Here is a 19,999-nt window from a genome sequence, read left to right on the forward strand (position 1 = left end):
ACGACCAGTCAGCCCTCGGTGGTTTCCGCGGTACGTGCGTCGCCTAGAGAAAACATGGAGAGACCTACTCGAAATCGAGTCCCCGCTCAATTAGCCCAACCTTGCGTCCGCGTGTCCTTCTCGATGGAGGACGGAAAGAAAGCGTGATAAGAGGGAATAAAAAAAAATGAACTTATTATGTTTTGAGAGAAAATGTTAGGGATACTAAAGAATAAGTCTGTATATTATCAAAATAATTTAGTTGCTAGAAAATTTTTTTAGCTAACTAGAAAGCAATATTAAAAAAAAATAAAAACAGAAATATCACTTTTGCGTTCATTCAACTTTGAGGAAATTTAATAAGCGTTTGCTAATGATGTTAAGGATCACATTAAATTAGGTATTACATGTCAGATATAAGGAATTTCAGAGAAATAGATTCTATTATATTAGATCTATTTTATTCTATTATATACATATACATATATATTAGATTATTCTATAATCTTCTTATCTTAGAAAAGATATCTGTTGTTAGAAAAAAATAGTGAACAATGTTTTAAAATTCATGCAGGTATTCCAAGGTAGCCCGATTCGTCGCGAGAATAAGGAGAGTAACGTATTGCTATAGGAGCTAGACAAAGAGTAATTAACTGCACGAAGAGTAATTGATCGCAGATAGAAGGTTCGAAACTAAGTTGCTAGACACTATCCAGCTTCCACGGCACTGTCTGCATTTATATCGTAGCTGGGCCGTGAATGTCCACGCGAAAGGCATTTCGCATCAATCGACATTAATTAATTGCTTTCGCTCGGGAGCGACGTTACGCTGTCACGCGATTTAATATCTCTCGTGGGATAACTCAACTGGCAATTTACCCATAATAAATACCTCGAATTTTTTGGTCTAGCGAACCGACATCGGGAGACGCGACACGACCCGATTCACACACGTGTTCCAGTTTAGTTACCGTCATTCACCATCCGAATCTGTGTACGTCGACTTTTCTACATATCGATGCTACATTTAACGAGCGGAAATGAATAAAAACTCGAACGACGTTAGCTCTAGAGGAAGAATAAAAGTTAATCCCGGAATAAAAACAGATACAGTGTTATGTGTAGGAAATTTTTGTGGCTAAAATCGATCCGCTTATACTGAAGTTGATGTAGTCACGAAGAGGATTTTGTTTGCGAGTGTGTAGGCAAACTTGTACAAATCGCGGATGTATAATCGCAACTCGTTGTATTTACGTATTTACAGATATTTATTTATGTATTTCACTATTAGAGAAGCGGATATTAATGATAACACGCGAGATGAAGAATCGACGAGGTAATCAATATTAATATATGACAATTTTGCGCCATATTTTCCCACGAAAATTGTCATGATGGTTACGTTATCAAAAATAGCATTTTGATAATTATTGCGTTTCTGCATTTTGTTAAATTATAATTCCATCAGCGGACTGTGTAACGCAAAATTTGAATTTGTATAATTTTCTGGAATTTGATTCACAAAAGCATTCTGTTAACTTTTCTCTCGCAAAACATCCTTTGTTTGAGAAAATTTTATAGTAAATATTACTATGGTGTCGCACTAGCTGCGGACCATCGAGAAATTTCAAGTTAAAATACTATAATTATTGTTTTAAAAACGATAAAATAACGTAATTTTTACCATAAACATAGTAATTTAACTTAAAATCCTCGATGGTCCGCAGCTAGTGCGACACCATAGTAATATTTACTATAAAATTTTCTCCGTGTGGATAATTTGCAATACTTGTAGCAAATACGATTAAATTCGTTTCGCATCACGGTTCAATACCGCCGTAAGCGAAGATTTTGCCGCTTGTGTATAATTTCGCGACCGATTTATCGCGTTTTGATAGATTGTAAACGCAATGTGACGCCACGGTTATAGCTGTGCACCTATGTGTTTCTTGGCGTACCAGGGACATGTAGCATTGCTATCGACATAGCGTTAATTAGTGCACACTTGCGACCTGATGTTACCGAAATACCATTAACGACCCTCGCACGGAGTGCGCGCGACGCGCTATCGCCTGTTTAGATCGCGTTTTCTGCTTACCGCAAATAATTAGCAAACGGCTGGCCCTATGACTGTACGCCGCTATAGCGATTTGGACATTGGAGGCGCAAATTAGGATGGCGTCTAACTGGACGCGTTTGCCGATAATTTAATTGATTATTGACGTATGCGTATACACATACACACGTGTGCAACCATATCGATCTGTCGTAGAGAGATGCTATTTGCTCTCTTACGCTCTAAGACGTATTGCAAAGCAGCTGCTTTGTTAGAGAATTTCGATCAAAGCCGCATATGCACGCATCTGTCAATAGCAGAGGCTTGATAATTAAATCGGTGCCAATTTATATATGTAATGAGTCGCACAGCGTGCCGGACTAATAAACATATATCTCTCGAAAATCGTGATCTCGTATATATTAATATATCGTGGAAGCGCCGCTAATTACTTCATAACGGTTGCAATTTACGTTCAATGCGGAAACAATTGTTATCATTATTTTGAAAGAATATTGAGCGGATATACTTAATAAAATGCGAGAGAATATTTATTATACATCCTAGAAATATATCAAGAAGGTATAGAAATAAAACTCTCTGTCCTTATTTTCTGATTGTGAGAGTTTCAGGCTTCCTCATACCATCTATTAAAGTATTTAAAAACTTAATGACTGAAGTGATATTCGCATCACTTCTGTACGCATAATGTAGCTGTAATGTTATGTTCAGCCGTATATTATTACGTTTAGTTTATTGCGGCATAATTAGCCGCATAATGATCGTCTAATCTACACATAGGCAATTAGCAACCTAATGCTAATTTACGTTTCGATGTGATACCATAACTGCATTTATACCTGCGAGTGATTAGCCAATTTTAAATTAGCCCCGCGCTTGATGTTTGCTAATACGCACCTCATTCCTATTGGTTGTACACCATTATACGCGTCTACATATATAATATATACGTTCAAAGGGATCTCTGGCAACGGCAATATCGATCGCGTCATATGACGGTTGTGCCTCGTTATCTTGCACGTGATATGTCGATACCTTGTGATACACTTAATTGAAGACATTTTGGCTCATTAGCTATGCTGGTTGGACGTTCCGGATATCATGATTAAACATTGCCATGCCATCCATTGCGACGAATCATTACACGCGATACCTCGGTAAATGCCAGATTGCTTAGTGAAAGAAAGAGAAAGGAGGAAAGAGAGAGAGAAAGGTGGAGAGGGAGAGGGAAATAGATGCACCATCTTTATTTTATAGATAATTAATTTATAATAATAATATATGATTATTGATTTTAATTATATCTTCGTCGTTTATTCTTTATTAGAATTAGATTACGTAAACATCTCTTTCCTCTTTCAGATAATTTTCTATCAAATTTCTTAGCATTATGTAGAAGGTGCTAATTAATAGTGATAATTAGTAAAAGATTTAAGGCTGTGTTATAAAATTGTTGAACTGATGTCGCAGCAAAACAGTTTAGTCGTTAGAAAATGACAAGGAAAGCCTCGTAAAATTTTTCAAGACTCAGAAGTACTTTCCAAGGACTTTCCCGTAATGACAAGAACTCTAGGAGGACAAGAATTTCTTCCTGCTGCCGTTGCAAAATACATTCGAGATTTTATGGTCCTCGATAGCTGGAGTCAGTGAAACTTGCGGATCGTACGAATGTTCGAAAATCCCGAAAGACGAGTTGAAGTGAACGTTTTAAACATTTAGGAATATCAATTTGCGTATAGTTGATCACGACTATATTAATTATTGTTAAATGTACCGTTAGCTAAATTACATATGTAATTACATATTCATGGACGTTTAAATACTTTTCTATATATATATATTATTTCTGGTATAAATATATAATATAATATAATCCGGCATAAGCCCCTGGATTAAATAATCATTCATTGATAAATGATAAACGCTTCTGACGAGAAAGTTCAGTAAAACATGATACTAACAATAAGTCATCGTTATAACTCGGTTGCCTACAAAATAACGAATCGCTTGTCTTAATACTGATATGAGTTTGTGCGGTAGAAAATTGTAGCGAGGATAAATTACTTAACTTGAGTTAGCCACACCAGCGCTACCTAAGGTTACCATAATTCCCATAAGAACCCCATTTAGACTTTCAGTGCTCGTTTATTCTAATGCTGCGGTATACGGAAGCCCTCCCCCCCTGTCCTCCATGCAATGTCTCGATGTACACTTACGATCTTCAGCTTATTGTGCTTTCGCGCAATATGCTAAGAAATTCCGTTTTGCAAATTTGGGCGGACAAAAATCGAAAATCTCAAATGCATTGATAAAATTATGTAAAAATCGAATAAATTTCCTAATCATCATAAATTTTTCAGTTAGAGAAAATTAGAGACAGTTAAAGATAGTTAATCGCGTTTGTTTGAAATCTATTTTTATCTCTCCGCGCGAATAAAAATAAGCAGCGTAAAAGGATATCACTCGGGGTATAGTTTTGTAAAAGCTATCAGTTGTGTAAAGAAACTATTGACGCTAGCTTCCGTAAAAGGATACTCGAATGGACTCGATCGGGAGAATAACGGAAGGTGTTTTCCGCGTGTGGGAAATGGCGAGCTGGCGTACGTGCCGTGTTGCGGAGGAAATAGTAAGAATATTTTCTCCCGATATTATCGAAAGCGCGTACCATCCACCGCGCGGAATCGCGCGATCGGAACGATCGCGGAGGTGCGCAATACCCACATGTATCTCTGCATATATTGGAGGGAAACGAGTTGAATCTCGTGGTTGTCCGCAATATAAGACGCAGTCCCAAAGGAGGCTTTGTCCTGAATGGCCGGACGGAACAGCCGCCTACCTCGGTGGACCTATCGCTGACTATTATCGCATACCCTGCGGTTTTAAGCTATCGCGGCGTGTAAGAGTGCCAAGAGAACTTTTGGCCCTCCCTGATGATATTGCCCACCAACTCTACGCCATATATACTATATGTATATCCGAAACCACCCTGACATCGCAGGATCTTCTATCCACCGTGCCACCATGTCCTGCGGCCTTCCATCGTCTACACGGTCTCGGCCGAGATAACGCCAGGCCTGTTTGTACAAAGCGTTAAGCATTTACCAATGTATGGGGCGCGGACGTATTCCAAAGACTAGCACGATGTAATATTTCACACAGCTCACCGCGCTCACGGTTTAACCCTGGACTACATCCGGCTAAGGCACAGTTTCGGAGATTCTGTGTATTCGCGCGCAAGATTAATCTTCGCATATCTCAGCACAAGTTAATACACGATACTAAAATATCTAATAAGTAGGGGGAGTCCGGGAGACTTGACCATAGTTGTATTATATAAATACAACAATATAATATAATACAGCAACTTAACAATTGCGCGCTTGGCGCAAAATTTGAACGAGATATTTGAAGTGGTTCAACTCTCCTCTATGGTCAAGTCTCCCGGACTCCCCCTACCTAATAAGATATTCCGGGAAATGGTTGCATCTATCGATTTATTGCAAAATGTCCATATGTTATGTGATCACTTTTTTCGAGTAAATTTCAGATTCAACAACGTTAAACCATGTAAAACAGCTTTGAAAAAAATTGTCTGGCTGGACATTTATTCGAGACTCATATTGCACAATAGTCTTCATTAGTCTGAGTGCTTCGTTATTTCATGTGATGTCGATAGAGTATTGGCACAATAGATGATCTGAATAACATCGATTTAATGCAAAAACCAGTTTTTTCAGAAAAAAGATACTATTATCCGCAAATGTTTGCAATATCATCGCAGTAACTTTTTTTTCAAACGTCATAGATCTATCGTAAAGTAACGTGGGTAAAAAAATTTCGAACAAATACTCATTCTTTTTGTAATTATATATTACTGATTGCGTGTAGCTTCGAATCCACGTGTCACGATATCGGTGTCCTTTCGGGTTCGCGTATCTATTTTCTGCTGCATGACACAAGCTCCGCGCGCTCGTTGTATATATCGCGATCATGCTGTACGATATTGTTAAACGATATGTCCGATATGTATCTTCCGGCGGCGAGACATCGCTTATATGGAACAAAGCTATCTGTCTGTCAAGCCCATTTATTTTGTCTCGCGTACAATCGGGGGGAAAAACGTTTTCTTATTTCAATGTTATATTCCTCGGAAGATTTTCAACAGGAGGAAAACACAAATGTACGTAAGCACGGCCGCGGCGTTCTACGTTACTTTTGCGGTGTTCGTTTAGCTGGCGCCAGGTATTACGTTCCGAAAGAATAATGGTGTACAAGCTTCAGCGATTTTTGCAATATTCGACGCTGTATATTCCTTGGCGTAATGCATATTTATATCGCGGTATGAATCACACGGTTTACATTGGGCACTTTTCCACGATTCGCATTAACTCTCTTACATCCCTTTTTGGCATAGCCGTGTGCCACTCACGCATGCAAATTTTGCATGCGAATTCACGCGGCAGTCGGAATGTTAAGGCTATTTTAAGTGATTTATTGTTGGCCACGAAATTTTTGATAGACTGTTCCATGTAATGTATCGCGTAACATACAGTAAGAGGAGCATTTGCATTTTCTAAATTGTTGTAAAAAATAAAAAATTTCTGCAGCTTTGTAAATAAATGCCGCGTCAAATATATACGACAGACTAACACCACACAGAATTGCAAATATAGTTATCAAAAATTCAAAATTTTAGTTACGTATGTAGAATTTAGTTACGTATGTAGCATCGCTCTTTATAACTTATACACATAATTAAAATATCAAATTTTTCATAGTTTATATTTACAACTTTAGTCTGCTTTATTTATAATATTACCATCTCATCGTACCGATATCGATTAAAAATAACCAACATTTTACGTAAGAAAATATAAAAAAGCCATATTTTCATGATAAATGTCAGAATTAATAATTGCAAAACTAAATAAAGATACCATTGATGTCATTGCGATTATTATTAATGTATTAAATTGTTGTTTAGAAATGCGATGTAACATTATAAGAAAATCTCAGAAATCTATACAATGTAACATATACTGGAATACTTATTACGATATCTACCGCCAAACAATTCGTTTCGTTAATATCATTTATAGGCCAGTCAAATTAGACATTGAGGTCGAAAGTGATGCGAACTTTTTTATTCCTTTTTAGGCGTGTAGGGGGTGTTTAGAAAAGCTTATTTCTGAGTTGTCGGGGTATTTGACCCAGAGCTTTTTGAGGGGGGGGGGAGAGGGGAAACCAAAATTTTCGCGGTTTTTTGCATTTATCTCGTTTCAATTAATAGATAGCACTTTTTTGCTCGTGAGAAAGTTGTAGGGCTTGAAAAAACGAAGAAAATGAGCGGTGATTTGTTCCGATTCGTCAAAAATTGAGCCTCTGGAAGTCGCGCGTGTCGAGCCGAGCGTTCGGAACTCGGCGCGTTTTTCGCTTCTGTCTCTTTTTTGATAAATGCAATCGAAAAATGACTAGTATGAAACTTGTAGAGGATGAAAATACCTACCATTTGCCGCATATTACATCAAAATTCATTGAATTTTTGGGGTCCTCAATTTTTGGAGGCTTGCCCAGGGGGGGGGCTCAATTTTTAACGAATCGGAACGAGTCACCGCTCATTTTCTTCGTTTTTTCAAGCCCTACAACTTTCTCACGAGCGAAAAAGTGCTATCTATTAATCGAAACGAGATAAATGCAAAAAACCGCGAAAATTTTGGTTTTCTCTTCCCCCCTCAAAAAGCTCTGGGTCAAATACCCCGACAACTCAGAAATAAGCTTTTCTAAACACCCCCTACACGCCTAAAAAGGAATAAAAAAGTTCGCATCACTTTCGAGCAAAGGCCTTTTTTTTGTCTAATTTGACTGGCCTATTATGTCAATATCGGTTTGTATCGGTGCCGTTTAAAAATTTGACAATTTGAATGTGAATTACATCGTATAATGTTGCGTCGATGCGATATCAGTCCGTCCCTTGCCGGTGGTTGCACCAATATATTGTGAATCAAGTTTTATGCTTCAGTGAACTGACGAGGGGTGATCGTCATTTTCTGGTAGATTAATAACGGATGAGAAGCGAGACGTCCTGCATGCACGTCGCGTACGGTCCTTTGCATCGACACGGCAAACCCGACGACGTCGGAGTATTATCGCGTACTGTTGATGCATCCCCGCATGCCCGGTGTTGAAAAGTATCGATAAACGATATCCTCGACAAGTTCCGTTGTTTCCGCTTCAACTATTGCAGCGCAAGGTGCAGCATGCGTTATTATCCGGCGCAGCGGCGAGCGGCGGACGGCGAGCGGCGCGGCGCGGCGGGGCGCGCTTGTCCGAACACGATCGGATTTTCCTCCGGGAAAAAAAGATATCATATTCCCAGCAGAATTGGACCGCCGCGCCGCCTTCGCCGCCTTCGCCGCCGTCGTCGTCTCTCGCCGCGCTGCCATGCGTCCGCCAATGCGCAATGAATCATCCGTCGCGTGGCCATATATAGGTACATCGCGCGCCATCGGGTAATTAATTATTCTGCAGAAAGAGTGCGAACGGTAATCCCGGTGTGCTTATAAATATTTCAGCGGAGAAGTTTGTGCATGCCGGTTTGTACGCCCGCGCGTCGAATCCCCCGGAACATTGCATTATCGTATATTGCACGTACCATTCGAGCGTTATCTGCGTAAAGCGGAAGCGCGCGAATAAAATGACTTTCTGCAAAGGAATAAGGCATAATGGACGCGGAACTTCATCGTGAATTCAATGCGCGAAATTTATTTAATTCGATTTCCGCGTACGCGCCCGCGGACACGAACGAAATTGCGGGCGCGGGGCGCATCTGCCCCGTTCAGATATTCAAGACGCCTTTCGCGTCATCGCGCTACATTTTTTTCGGACGCGCCCGACGCGCGATCGAATTGTGCGACGCTATATATAATCGCGCTACGATTTCATGAAGAAACTTCGCGAGAGAACGAACGTGATAACATAATTAAATTAGAGAAATCGTGTCACGCGCGAAAGGAATTCTCGCGTATGCCCGTTATTACGACACGTATATACACGCGCGTTTATTGTTGCGCGAGCCACCGAACTAACACGCGTCCCAAATGGCTAGTGTATCGTTAAACGATACCCTCGATGCGTCAGTCTGCTCTCGTTCCGTACACTGAGAAAAAAATCCAGCCTTTTTCCGATCAAAATAATTGGATAATCCATACAAAAATTAACAGACGGATATTTCCGATCTTTTCGATCGGAAAAGAAAGCCGATCAGATCGAAATTATATCCGACCAAAGATATCCGATTCCAGAATTCCGATTAAAGAACATCCGATCCAAAATATCCGTTTGTTAATTTTTAGACGGATAATCCGAGTATATCTTATCCGATCAATAGATTAATAGACCTGATCGGAAACCTGTCCATCACTTCTTCTTCCACGTTAAACTTTTCCAGCATAGCTCTCATTGTTGTTAGACAGTTAATAGAATCACTCCGAAAATCACTCATTGTTACGCTCATTACACGAAAAAAAAATGATGCACTTATAACGGAAAATTATAGCGGAAACCGGCACTCGCCAACTCGCGCGAGTGGATGATGCAATCCGCACCACTGTGATGTCAGACTCGAGATGAAAAATTACTTGCAAAACTACACTTGCAAAACGGAACTTAACTCAGCACGTGGGCAATCCGTAACACTGCAGACGTTGAGACTCGAGATCGAAACGCAGGACACGATACACGAGACCCGCGATTCCCGCGAAAACCGAGCCGGGTTCGTCCCGCCGTTACGCGAGTCACGGTTCCGGTGCGCGGAGATCTCAGGAGCGCTGGGAGGATCGGGCGGATACGCTGGATCCTGCGAGAGAGCGGAGATATCGAATGGACCACCGTGTGCACTGCGCGTGAAACGCGTTTTTCGGCGCTAAACTCGACCGCGGGCGACGCGACGTGTGCCGAGCAGAGGCCAGAAACAAAGGACGACCATGTGGCGTGTACGCGCACGCTCGCCGCTCGCCGCTCGGCTGTCTATACTGAGATGTCTGCATCGGATAATTTTTCATCGCATATCACTTTTATCGGCTATTATATTTCATCGGCTATTTTTTGATTGAATATAACATATATTACATCGGATTGTATCACATCGGATTATATTACATCGGACATTAGGCTTAATCGGATAAAATAGTTCGTTTTTTTCCGATGAAATTAATGTCCGATATGAATCCGATGTAATTTGAACGACCAAATAAACGGCGACTCATTTTCCATTCACATATTATCGGAAATTACATTTCATTGGATAAAGGCATGCATTACTTCATCGGACAGCTCCAAATCCGTTTGAAATAGATCGGACAAAGTAGTTGAACGTTTTTTTCCGATTACAGTTGCTGGACATTTTTCTCAGTGTACTTGGAGCAACTCGCTCGTACCTATATACGTTAACATATAATAAGCCGTCTGACAATACGTCATGGAATGCTTCTTGCCATTCTGATCGTCGCGCGTCGTCAGTCGTCGTGTCCTTATATCGCCAACTCAAATTGTCCTCGATTCGCGGCATTCACCCTGACGTGGCCTTAAACGTGGCTCGTACCGCCGCGCACATACAACGGCGTTTCTGCATTAAGCCGCGGTTACGAGAACTTTTTAATTGCTCGAGTTTCCGCGATTCTCTCTTAAGAGCTCATAAAAGATTTAATATTACAGTTTAATCGACGCGTCGGCGCATCGAAACTTTTCGCGGCGCATTCGCGCGGACGAAAACGAAATCGCGAGGATGGCATCGCCGTGGCATTGTCGTCGTCACCGCTCACACGTCACGTCTACGATACGTTCAATGCTTTCTCGCGCCGGTAACGTCGCTGCCACCAGCAGCAGAAACGACGGCATCGTTACATTGTTCAGTTAACCTCGCGTCATTTCAAGGGATACAATTTTCCTCCTCCTGTACGAAGTATGTCATTGCGATAAGAGCGCGTAATACGTTCCTCCACCACCACCACCACCACCACCACCACCACCACCACCACCACAGCACCATCGTCGTCGTCGTCCGCGTCTGTACATCGTACGTTGTTCTTCCGCGATGTCGGATATACGCCATCCCTTTATGGACCACAAAGCGCGGCTCACGTTCTCGGCGAGATCTTGTTTTCTTGCTGGTGGGCACCGCCGTGACTGTCAACGAATTTTCCGCGGCCGGAAGGTATCTAATAAATCTCTGACGGAGACGAGAGTTCCTCGTCACGGACGAGTCTGCCATGCGGAAGGAGCTTTTGGGGATTTTGCGGCGACAATATTACTTTAAAACCATCGGGCGCGGGGATCTCCTCTGAGATGGCTACGTGTTGCTAATGAAAACTGCTTGTTTAATTAGCGCGTTTAAAGCAGAATGTTTTTTTGCAGCCAAACGCACGTCGAAATAACCACGTCTACTTTCGAGAGAATCGCCAAGAGAAGAACAGCAATTATGGAAATTAAAAGACATAAACGAACGTGATAATATAAATATGATAATATAAATTAAAATACGTGTAAATAAAATCAATTCAGCGCGTACGACGTAAATTGTCGACTAAAAATATATATATGCAACAGTTGGTTTCTTTATTATGGAATAATTAATTGTTTTACATTGATACGTCAGTCAGATGTGTGCGAAAGCTTAATTTCAGAAACTTCTCGTTATTTTAATAAAACGTAAATATAGTTTATTTATTAAAGTCAGAAATATATCAGAAAACATTTTTATCTCCCGTACTTAACTTCTTTCTTTAACCCTTTTACGTTTTCACTCTCTTTTGCCTTCTTTCACATATATGATACCTATCTATTCTCCTGATGTTTAATATTACATCTTAAGACCATCAAAATATATTGTTAACGTTACGGGATTATCTACACGTTCACACGTTTTCCCTCGCGTATTAATTTTCTTTAACCTTCGCCTTCTTTCACGTATAAAATATTCATCCTTTCCGATGGTTAATAAATTATTAAAGCCACGCGATAATCTTCTCACACCGTTAGACGAAAGAATGAGACGGTGCCTGTTTATGTATGCGTGTACTACCTTTTCCAGCAGAAGGCAGAATCGAACGGCGGCGGCTTATCAGCGACGCCGATACGTCTGACCGCCGCGCCGCGCCGTATCCGACCGGCGCGTAGTCGGAAGCGGCGTGCATATGTTATCGTTCGGCCACTCGTGTACCAGCGGCACCTCTGGCCGTTCGATCCCGAGTTATGATAAAGTGCGAGAAACGCGCGCGACACGTTTCGCCCACCTTGCCCGTTGCGTTTTGTCCACTTTGCTCCCCGTCGCTCCCCTAACCCACCGTGCTTTATCGCAATCGTCGGCGACCCTGGTCGTGTTAGAGCCGATCATTAAGAGATACCGGCTGCGCGTGAAAGCAAGTTATGAATTTGCGAAAGAGAACCATCAGGACCGCCAGTAGATAGATATTGCCAGATTAGTAATATCACATTGCCCTCTCGAGCAACGAAAAGCAAACGCGCTATCACAAATCTGGTTTTCATTTTTGTTGAATATATATATCACAAAGAGATTTATATATCAATTATTAAAAAGATATTATCTATAATTACTATCGCTATAATAGGTGCTTGGGGAGTGCGTGAAAAATATGAATCGTTGCCAGCAGCCTGCGTAATCGAGAGATATTCGTGCGTATAATACATATGGGAAACAAAATTTAAAAAAAAATGACGCGAGATATTCCGTGCGTTGCGTTTCGTGTCATTGCGCTGTTAGACGGCAGTGCTGCCGGAAGCAACCTGTAATTTACTACAGTTACATTTAATCATTAATGTGGCGTATACGCTGAAGATGTACGAATCGGATAACACAATAACGTCGATGTGCATAAATAGTTGTAGCGAAGTTATAATATGTCATATCACTCGTAGACGATATCGACACTGCGCAATTTACCTTTATCTTATACAAAGCGTTTTCACACCAAAATAATATTCAAAGAACTACTCTGCAAACTTGTTTAGTTGCAATGGCATGGTTTAAAAGAAGGGACAATATTCATCGTCTTGACGAATTTTCTTCCTTATATCGTACATATATGTGCACACATACATGTGTAAATAACGTTTAAATGTTTAATTTAATTAATCAATGTCGCTAAGAAACAATTATGAGCATCTCCTTAAGATCGCTATTAAGTAAGAGAAAAACTAAAGAAAAGAAGAAAACTGGAAGAAAGGAATCTTACACACTACGTAAATTATTCATATACTACAGCAATTTATGCATATATTCTCTCCCAACATTATCAGATAATAGCAGTACTTTCTTTTGCGGCCAAGTCAAGTGTGAGCAAACGTCTTTTCACCGACAATGAGACGCTCTTGAAAGCTATTTCGTACCTCGTAACATCAATGAACGTCGTTGTATCTTGGCGCATCGTTAGCGTCTAACGTTGTCGAAAGTGGCGCATAAGTTATCATCCAAACAAGACGTTCGACCAGCTGTACTTTGCCCCGAACGAGCGAATTTTCCTCGGTACGAGCGACCATTACGATAAGATATGAAAAATGTGCTTGGTACGTTTGGCCACCATCTCGTTGCGCTCTCTTTTACGCCTGTTTAACTTAAATGATAGTTCTTTCGCTCCTCTCGTAGGTTCTCGCGCTTTGTAAAAACATTGTGCTTTGTCTCCTTGCATTCAAGATGCTTTTTTCCATCGCGAAAAATTATTGTTCTTCTTTTCTGCGCATCGACCAAACAAAAGCACGCGCTGTAAACGCGAAGTCCGAGGATCGCCACTTAGCTTTCTCCCTCGTTTTCAAAATTATGATTCCGATAGGACGCGTTTAGAATATCATGTTTTGGTCTCGAAATCTTTGCCATGAGAACGATGATTAATTTGTATGTTGCATGATTATATGGCATCTGGAAATACACGCCCAACCGAGATTTTCAATTTATTATTTTAATAGATTACCCCAGAGATCCTTATGAAAGAGAAGGCGAAATATTCAATGTATGAAAAATCGTTTTGTTTGACCCGCTTTGGTTTCTTTCCCGTTTTCCTCTTCGTATCGTGTTCTACGATATCATGTAACGAAGTAATCGATAAAAATGACGTTGGCATCATTTCTTCGAATTTCTATCTTTATTTAAATTGATATCTTCAGAATCCCCCCCCCCTAACGAATATATTCTTTTATAATTGTTTGAACTACTTAATATAGAATCTAATGTTAACAGTATAGAGAATATCTTCTCTATATCTTATATCCATTATAGTAAGTAGAATTACTATAATAAAAGTATGTGCATACATATCGTATGAAGAAATTAAATCCTTAATTTTTCTTAAGCCACCGCGTCTCCGACTTCTTTAGATTTAGGTCGAAGTGTATGGATTTCATGCTTTAATCGCTATAATTAGCGCTTTACATCTCCTGCTACCGTTTAGAACGCCGTTTTGCCGCGGTTATGACGCGGTTACGAAACGCCTGCGCTATCATCGGAGAATTTCAGTGGCAGGCTGATTAGATGCAGGATCTAAGCTCGGAAATGAGGAAGAAGATTACGGTAAACGACGGCAGTGGTATTAATTGAGGTATAAGGAATTAACACGAATAATGTTGCCGGCATAAAATTGAGTACGGTCTAAGCATGAACGTGCTTCCTAACGCGTCTTGCGAGAGATAATTTGGGGTTGATTAAAGTTGACGTTGTACCACTTTTGCTCGCGCATACTCTACTTCATGCGATGGTGCACGTGAATTTTTAAAAGGGCAAGAGTTTCTATTCGTCTTTCTTTTAAATTTCACGTTAATAAATTTACCACTTACATTTTTCCCCTGGTCAACTGCTCTTACCTACTTTTATCCAATCTTTTTCCGAAGCTTTCATTTCATCGCTATCTGTCCGTGCTGGCAAATATTTATTTCTTCAAACCGTTCATAAGTCAACACATTAACGCGAGCGCATTGTGCGCACGTCTCACGTAGCGAGATTTTCACAAAAACGGCGACCATTTCCGCGCGATTTTTCTTTATAGAAGGTTGGATGTGTGTGTGTGTGTGTGTGTGTGTGTGTGTGTGTGTGCGTGTGTGTGTGCGCGAGAAAGAATTAAGTTCCACTGGGGTGTTTGAAGTATTCTCACGCCGAAACGAATAAACTCGTTGCAACTCTACAAAAGTGAGGAGCGTGAAATACGCTCGTTGTTATTTTTATCTATAAAACTGTTGCCGCGTGCTCAAGAGAGCCGCGCCGCGCGCCGGCGCCGTGAGTAGATATGAGAATGAAACGCGCAATGCGAATATAAGACGAAGTAAGGAAATTCTAACCGACTATATTTTTACGATCTTTCAAATTGCTGTTGATCGCCGTAAACAATTGGCGTTAGAAATCGCGTTAAATTCAAGTTACAAAAAGCACTGTAACGTTTTGTCTCGTTGTATTACTTTCGTCCCACATCGCCGAGGTCCCATCTTTCTTTATTGAATTCTTTTTGAAAATAGGTCGGGCGGACGGAGAGGTATCTGTTCCAATTTAACGGCACCGGGAACAAAAACAGCATACCACTTTCCGGTGTATCTCCTTTTTCTTCCGCCTGTGTCCATTTCGTCACTTGAAGCATGCAATATGTTCGCACGGGACATACATACATATACGTGTAAGTGCATTTCCACTTTGAAAAAAGCGCGACGCAGGTGGCAGGGCGTGCTATACGACGGGGAGGGAGGGAATAGGGAGAACGTAACACAAAAAAAGAGGGATAAAGAAACGGGAACGCGATTCCCCGCAATGTATTTCAGTCAGAAGCGGCTTTTGAAATTCTGACGCTTCGTCAGTTCTCTTTGGATGCATTCGCAGGAGTGGCATTATCGTCGCTGTAGTTACGAGTACATCGCGCACGCTTTTTTTCCCCCCGAGTTGCAGCTGCAGTTTCGGCTTCTGACATTTCATCGCAGCAAGTGGGCGTCGCGTATATGGCTCTAGCTCTTTTTTAAGGACCACTCGGTGCTAAAAGTCCAATATTCCTCTTTCTCTTTCTCCGTTTCCCTTTTCCTTCTCTCTTTCTCTCTCTCTCTCTTTCCATATCGTTTTATTTCTCTGTTCTCTGATGCTTTTTCCTCTCCATCAACGTTACTCACATTTCCACATTCTACCTTCAAGAACTTTTCGTTGAAACTCTCGTGGTTGCACAGACGCACTTAGCAGTTATGGATATCGTGATTTTAAATATTGTATTTCAAAAGCTACCTCAACTATCTTTTCAACTATTTTCTAGAAATTTAGATTGTTTTTTGCTATGTTCTGTGCGAATTCCAGCGAATTTTGTATATAAGGGTCTAAGCGAGACTGTGCAAGAAAACGTATAATTTAGTTTTTCGTTTCAAGACAATCAGTAGTCAGTCACGTATTACGTATTAAGTTCGAACTATTCGACGTGTGTGACTAAAAAATTATAATCATATGAAACCGAACGGAATATTCATCTAACTAATCGTAAAAAAGCATCCTGTTATTACATCGAATAATGATAAATGTCCCGAGCTATTTCGCAAAATGAGCGACTATTTGGCAAATGCTTCTGTGACAACGCGTCGTTCTCTTTTTCTGCCTTCACAGATGAGTTGCACGGAAAAGGTAGAGAGAAATGCATATCGAATGGGGGATGCATAATCATCGACAACTATGACGACGACGACGACGGTGACGACGACGATGAGGACGAATACAGCGACGGCGGTAGGGAGTGACGAGCCACGTCGATTGAACATTGTTTACATTCGATCGAGCAAATCGGTTCGGCGCCGCTTCTTGTTTCTCGGTTCCACGCGTGAATGCGTAAGTGCGGGTGCTCACATCGTTACATTATATCCACCACGTAGAGGAACATGAACGAAAGAGGGATGGAGCGATCGACGCTTGCACGGTCAACGTTCTCCGCGTTGATCGGCGCAGCAGTGGCAGTAGCGGAGAGGAAACTCCGCTTTGCCGAGCGCAAGGGACAGCAAAGCGTGAGCATAACCGAGAATGTTGCGACTCCGATATAGTTACGTATAATAAATTCCATTTAAACTCGAATTTAAATCGCTTGCCGTTACGGAAAATCACTTAAAGGTTAAAGGCAATTAAGTGATTAAAGAAATATCGTAAATCGCATTGCTTTTATGATTAAAATACAAATTTGCGATATATATTCAATATTACTCACAAATTGAGGTCACTTTTAAAGGTTTGCCTATATAATCTTTACGGCAAATAAGATATCTGGAAACTCCGAAACGCCCCCTCCGATTCGAGAACTTGTGAAAGCGTTGGGCAAAAGCCTAAAGGAATTGGCGACCATGATAGCCATTTTTTAGATAAATGTAAAATATAGAAATCTTCACGAGTTACAAAAGGACGACTTAATCTTGATATGCAATTGAATGATATACGAAAAAGTGGGAATATAGTAAGTTAGCATGGTTGAATGAATATTTCGCTATGTGCCGCTCTATTAATTCCGTATCTTGAGAGGCGAAGAGCGCAGCTGCGACCGCGATACTCTGTAACACTATCAATTCTGTGGCGTGGGAGGTTGAAATGTTTACGTACGATCGGACTGCCATTTGTTACACGATAAAGTATCAGCCACAACCCCAAACTGCGAGGAAACTTCGGTAAGCGGTCGAAGGACCACTAAATATTCCCGCTGAAAATCGACCGATATTTTCTACGTTCAGTCATATCGTTGCGGCATGCTCGACGATTAATACGGATGAACAAACTTACGAAATTAGTAAATAAACAAGATACGGTGAAAAATGTGTCGCAACGAATAAAAATACGCATAGAATTCTCTCACTTTAGATTAGAAGATATTTGAGAAAAAGGTTTGAATTATTAAAGACGTAAAAACTGGACGAAACATTTATATGTTAATACGAAGTGTTTAAGCTCAACGCGTTTCACGATGTTGTAATAAGTAATAAGTGTAAATTTGCTCTAGCGTAATGAAATCTTTTAATGCCGGTGTTTTGCTTGCGTGCGATGGCATTTTATATATATGTACATATGTGTTTTCCTTAGAAAGGAAAAGTCGTTTATCTGCCACGTATGTCAAATCCAGCGTAGCACTAAAGTAGGTGCTCGAATGTTAATGTCGTTTATCACGTTTTTATGATGCGCTGTTACGGCGTTTCAGATGATTAGTTTTATCGTTGATACATGGCGTATACCAGGAAATAAATTTCCCAACTCTACAAAGTAGGAATATTTTTTTGTCTTAAGAACGACACGTAGCGCTTTAGGCTATTTACGTCATTTACGAAATTGTTTGAGAGTAAAATATCGTAGTTGCGTTATCTTTTTAATTTTATATTATCCAAAACTTATTATGAACGTATAATAAAGTAACATATTAATGTCGATTGTAGCAACAAAGCAATAGAAATTTCAAAGATTAGAGAGCTTATTACTTGTTTTACATATATTGTAATAATATATTGTACAAAAAGATTTTATAAACTGTTTTTAGATCAACGATGCATACATTATTATTATTATTACACTAGAATTTATATTAATAAATTTACGCTAAATTAAATTATTAAAATATGTTAAAAGAGATTAATATTTTATAATTTTGCATTTAATAATTGTTACGTAAATGTGAAAGCTTTGTAAAAAACGTTTTGTTGAAATATTACGGATAAAACTCTTCAAAACAAGCATGGATATAATAAGCATTGGATATAACTGCAGGTATATTTTATTTTATTTTTTTTTGCAATTTTATGTTAAATATGCTTTCTCGGTATTTTATGAAAGATCTGAATATGAAAATAACAGAGCGATGATGTACAAATTATGCAATGACGTTACAAATCACGACGGTGTTTCTCATGCTTGATCGAAATAACCGATAGCGTAATAACATACAAATATAAGAGATTCTATTTTCGTAACAAATAAAATGTGAAGTCGACTGGAAACAGTCGTATCAAGGGAGCTGAAAGCAAACCCACAATTGTGGTGTTGTGAGACTGGCGGAGGGTGAAATAGAGCAGGAGGAGCTTTTTTCCGGTGTCCCACTTCTCACACGGCAATACAAATACAGTGATCGAGTCCGTGAGGGTTGCCAGGATCAAAGGTTCCTCCGTCCGACCTCAAGCTTCCTCCCTTTCGACTCGCTCCTGGCCGCGGTTCTTGGCGGTTAAACCCGATGGTGGGGTGGCAGTGGTCTGCCGCTGCCAATGGTGGTGTAGCTACCACCACCACCACCCCACCACGTTAGTACTAAATTATGTAGCATAATGGTGAAACGAAGAGGGAAACGCCAGGAGCTGCGGAAAACGACGAAGAAAGCGAAAGAACGAGGGGCACAGAGGCGCTTCTCTCCGCTCCATTCGTCAATGTCGTGAACCGCGCTTCTTTTCAGAATATCACAATAATGGTTGAAGTGATCCCCTTAATTCAGTGCTATTTATTTTTATTCGCACGGTTTTTTTTCCCGCTCAAATTTCTCACGTTCAATTATGTTGTTCTTCCAGTTTGCGAGGAATAGAAGTCCAAATGTTTTGGAGGCAATTAATAGCTCTTTAAATCAATGGCTTTTAATATTGCCATGATCGCGCGCGCGTTTGTTTCTTGTATATATGTATGTGTTAATATTCTTTTCCTTATGTCATTCGTAAATTGTTTTAGATCAAAATTTGCTACGTATGTATCAATTACGATTTTATAAAAGCAAATATATATCTCTTATGTTATGGACATTAATAAGGATCAGCTTTTGGCGTCGCCAACCTCGCGACTTTATTTTATGATAGGAAAGTAGGAAAGAGAAAAGTTACGAAGAGGTGCGAAAGAGATACCAACGAATGCAAGAATTCCTATTCTTGCGTCATTCATCAATGTCAGGAATCGTGCCCTTTTGTAAAGCACTGCTTTGATAG

At 40.3% G+C, this 19,999-nt stretch overlaps 1 protein-coding gene across 2 annotated transcripts in view; it reads right to left on the reverse strand.

Moving 5' to 3' along the window:
• Nucleotides 1-19,999, reverse strand: part of LOC139815882 (discoidin domain-containing receptor 2) — an 81,147-nt gene that overhangs the window by 42,207 nt on the left and 18,941 nt on the right. The window lies entirely within an intron of this gene.

This window comes from Temnothorax longispinosus, chromosome 7, assembly GCF_030848805.1.
Source record: "Temnothorax longispinosus isolate EJ_2023e chromosome 7, Tlon_JGU_v1, whole genome shotgun sequence".
NCBI classification, from domain to species: Eukaryota; Metazoa; Arthropoda; class Insecta; order Hymenoptera; family Formicidae; genus Temnothorax; species Temnothorax longispinosus.